Here is a 3,812-nt window from a genome sequence, read left to right as displayed (position 1 = left end):
CCCCTTGGGTACTACCGTCACGACTACTCCATAGTAATCCGACTACGAACTCGATGAGAGTTCTTGTTAACTTTTAGATCCTCAGTCTACCCATTTTACTCTTACTGCTTCCAAAACTTATAACCTTTGGCTCTGATACCATTTCTGTAACACCCCCAAATCCAAGGTCGTGAATTCGGGTCGTTATGATCACTTATTAATTAAATAATTCTCTTTTCACAATATTACTCGACCTTTTATTCAAACTCACATACACACAGGTTATATGCTTGGAAACATTATCAAATAAATCATTTCCACTTATCTACCTGACGGGGCTGGCGCACAAAAAGCCTACGGAACTCACGAGCGTTCCTTACCCGCCTACGGACAGCAGTCCTGGTCTGATCCATGCTGGTAGTCTGTTGTGATATGATATATAAAAGCAAGGGTGAGCATTAAAGCTCAGCAAGGTATATATCCCCATAATTAAGTATGTAAGGATAAATAAAACCAATAATTATACTTTGTATCTCCAAAGCGTTCTAAAAGTTTATATGCTTATCAAATTTATAATATTCTCAAAATCAACTACAATAGTATATCCACTGAATACTTGTATTCATCTCTTTCTCAAAATCATTTTATACTCGTACTCATTTTATTTCAAAATCTCAAGATGTTACTCGAACCAAGATTCTCAAATGGGTGTGATATATATTCATCAACATCCCAATTTAAAACTCAGCCTTATTGGCAGATTTCTCAAATGGATTTGATATATAATCATCAACATCCTTATTTAAACTCAGCCTTATCGGCAGATTTCTCAAATGGATTTGATATATAATCATCAACATCCTTATTTAAACTCAGCCTTATCAGCAGATTTCTCAAATGGATTTGATATATATTCATCAATATCCTTGTTTAAAACTCAGCCTTATCGGCTATCTGTTGTATATTTCACAACAGTTTTTCCAAAATGGAAGAAAGGGACTATACTGGAATAAACCACGTATCGGTGATCAGCCGAATACGAAATTTTCTCTACTAGTAGAAGGAATACAAACCTAGCCGCCTTTGGGCTCATCAAGACACTACACGGTGGTTGCCCATTGCCGTGCAAGTCCGAAAGTCAATGGTCACATAGACCATATAACCGTACAATGCGCCACTCCGCGCTTGCATAATGCGCCACTCCGCGCCTGGTCACTGCCCGATACCACTCTGTGCCGGGCAGGCCACATTCCAGTCCCAAAACAGTTATATCTTTCGAAGGAATAGGTCGTTAAAAGTTGACCTGAAAATAAGATGTTTTATTCATCACTTTTAACTCAATTGATCTTTGGGAGTTGTCGGATCTTTGAATTTAAAATCATTTTCAAATCCCTATCTGTAGTAGGGTGACACGTATATTACTCACTTGTTCTTTATTGAACGAGGAAGCAAAACTCTTATGCTTCAAGACTAAGTTCCCTAAGGTTTTGATACGTTTCAAATGATTAATCTCTTTCAAGAGTTTTGAATAATTTAGAAAGTACCTTTGGGAATTATGTCTATTTTTAAATAAGTTTTTAGAAGTCCGAAGATATTAAAAATCTAAGGTCTCATAATTATATAAGAGGGATTTAATGAATTGATAAAATCTTAAGTACAAAGTATTTCTAATTAAGGTTCAATGAATTAATAAAAATCTTAAATACAAAATATTTTGTGAATAAGGTCCAACGAATGGAGACACCTTAATCAAATAATCAAAACATGATTTGGTATCCTATAATTGCTCTTTGAATAGTTAAATCTTTATTAAATAACGTGAAATTATTTATAAACTATTCAGTATATTTTTAAATACTTTCTGGATATTTAATAATCCCTTAAATATCGCTTTATAAAATAATCAATCAAGTAAGGGTGTCCCTTAAATGAATAAACCAATATTTCTCGAAGTTTAAGTCAAAATCTCAATCGTTCGCTTGATATATATTACGCGAACGTACTTTCTTTATCGAAATAGAAATCTTTCGCGTCCGGCTCTCTCCGGAATTAAATCGTTATTAAAATATCTTCAACTCCCATTATCATATATTATATTTGAAATACGTTTCAACTTCTCATACTCGTGTAAAACGAAATTTATTTTCGTAAACAATCGCATAATTCGTATGCATTGATATCATAGACAAGCATATATATATTTGAACTGTAAATCATGGCATCAATATCACAACAGTATATATATAGCATGGATAGTATGAGATAGGGTTTCGAAAACTTGCCTCGAGTAATCGAAGTGGTATGGTCTCTGGTGTTTGGTTGGCGATCTATAAACAAAAACCAACGGTCTAAGTTAGTACGCGATTAACGTCTCGCTTTTATTAAGCAACTTTCGCAACTACTCAAGTATAACGAATCTCCGATCGTCACATTCTCAACACTTATATTCTCACTTTATAACATGGTCGGGTTTTGAAATCGATCGTTCGCTTTAGAAAGTCCATTTCAAGTTTTAAGCTCGAACGTGAGAAAATGTTCGTCAAAACTAGGTTTTTTATGCGTTTCTCGCTTGCGCTCGCTTTACCAAAATATTTTTATAAAATCGAAAAATTAATATTTTCCTAAGATTCTTTTTGGACAGTCTTCTCTACTGTCATATCCATTTTTCATAATTTTTCCAGAATCTCAAAATTATTTTAAGTCCTTCAAAATCACCATGCAAGTGGACTTAAGTGCAGTTGGCTAATCGCAGAAATGTTTTACACTAAAACGACCATAACTCCTAAACCGTAAATCTCATCATGATGATCTACACATGTATAGAAACTATAAAACAATATCTATCTAGTCATGGCCAGTGGTTTTCAAATTTTAACCATTTTCATGGCCGAATGTCTTGCAGAAAACAGATCAAGTACAAGAATGCCCAAACTCAATTTCTACTACTTGATCTTAACACAATCACTACCTATAACCATCATAAACACAAGTACTTCTCAAGATCCACCCACATGAACCTTATATTCTCTATCTAGTACCACATACATGGATTACAACTCAACATCTCAAGTCTTTAGCAAGAACATAATCAATACAAACTCAAACAAACACAATCCTTTGGATCTTAACACTACAACAAACATAACTCTTAAATCCAACCATAAAACCTTAAAGGGTTGAAAGTTATACCTTCTTGGATACTAGGAAGGTTAGTGCTAGGATTATTGAGGCTTGGTTTTCTTAGAAAATACTTAGAAGGGCTAGATCCTTAAGAAACAAAACCAAGAAACAAGTTAAAATTTCGGAGTTACCTTTCAGCACCTCATTCAAACATTTTTATAAAATTGAAAAATATTAATTTGAGGCTGAAATTTGGTACGAAGCTTACCCATGATATAGAGAAGCTATGGTAAAAATTTCATGATATTTGAATGAGTATATTTTGAGTTATGAATTTTTCTTTCTCCCTTGCTCAGAAAATCCGAACTGCTGGAATGAAAAATGGGAGAGCTTTAAGTGAGGGAAAAGTGGTTGTTTTCTTTTGTGGCTAAAGTGTGGGAGTGTATAATGAATATATGGGATGTATGCAGCAGATTTGACAATAATTTGGCAAAGGTATGGGTTGGTTTGATTGTGTGGTGAAGTGAGAAAAGGGAGAAGTATGGCTTGTGTACTTGTTTGTCTCCCATCACTATTCAACACTATTCCACTAACTATTCTAGTTAGCTTCTAATCATCTAGTTACACTCCTAACTACTAGTTAGGACTTGGTTATGCATGGCCAACTTGCATGGGATTTAATTTCTCATTCGTTTATTTATCGTAAATGCAAT

At 34.2% G+C, this 3,812-nt stretch overlaps 1 long non-coding RNA gene across 1 annotated transcript; it reads right to left on the bottom strand.

Moving 5' to 3' along the window:
- Positions 1-215: 215 nt before the first annotated feature.
- LOC141706003 (uncharacterized) lies at positions 216-3,575 on the bottom strand. The gene is made up of 3 exons (XR_012568566.1): positions 3,169-3,575; positions 2,262-2,306; positions 216-401 (listed from the first exon to the last, which is right to left on the bottom strand). It is a non-coding gene; the product is annotated as an uncharacterized LOC141706003 (long non-coding RNA).
- Between the last annotated feature and the right edge of the window lie 237 nt (positions 3,576-3,812).

This window comes from Apium graveolens, chromosome 2 (genome assembly GCF_009905375.1).
Source record: "Apium graveolens cultivar Ventura chromosome 2, ASM990537v1, whole genome shotgun sequence".
NCBI lineage: Eukaryota > Viridiplantae > Streptophyta > Magnoliopsida > Apiales > Apiaceae > Apium > Apium graveolens.
The sequence above is the reverse complement of the archived record's forward strand: the minus strand, read 5'-3'. Positions and strand labels throughout refer to the sequence as shown.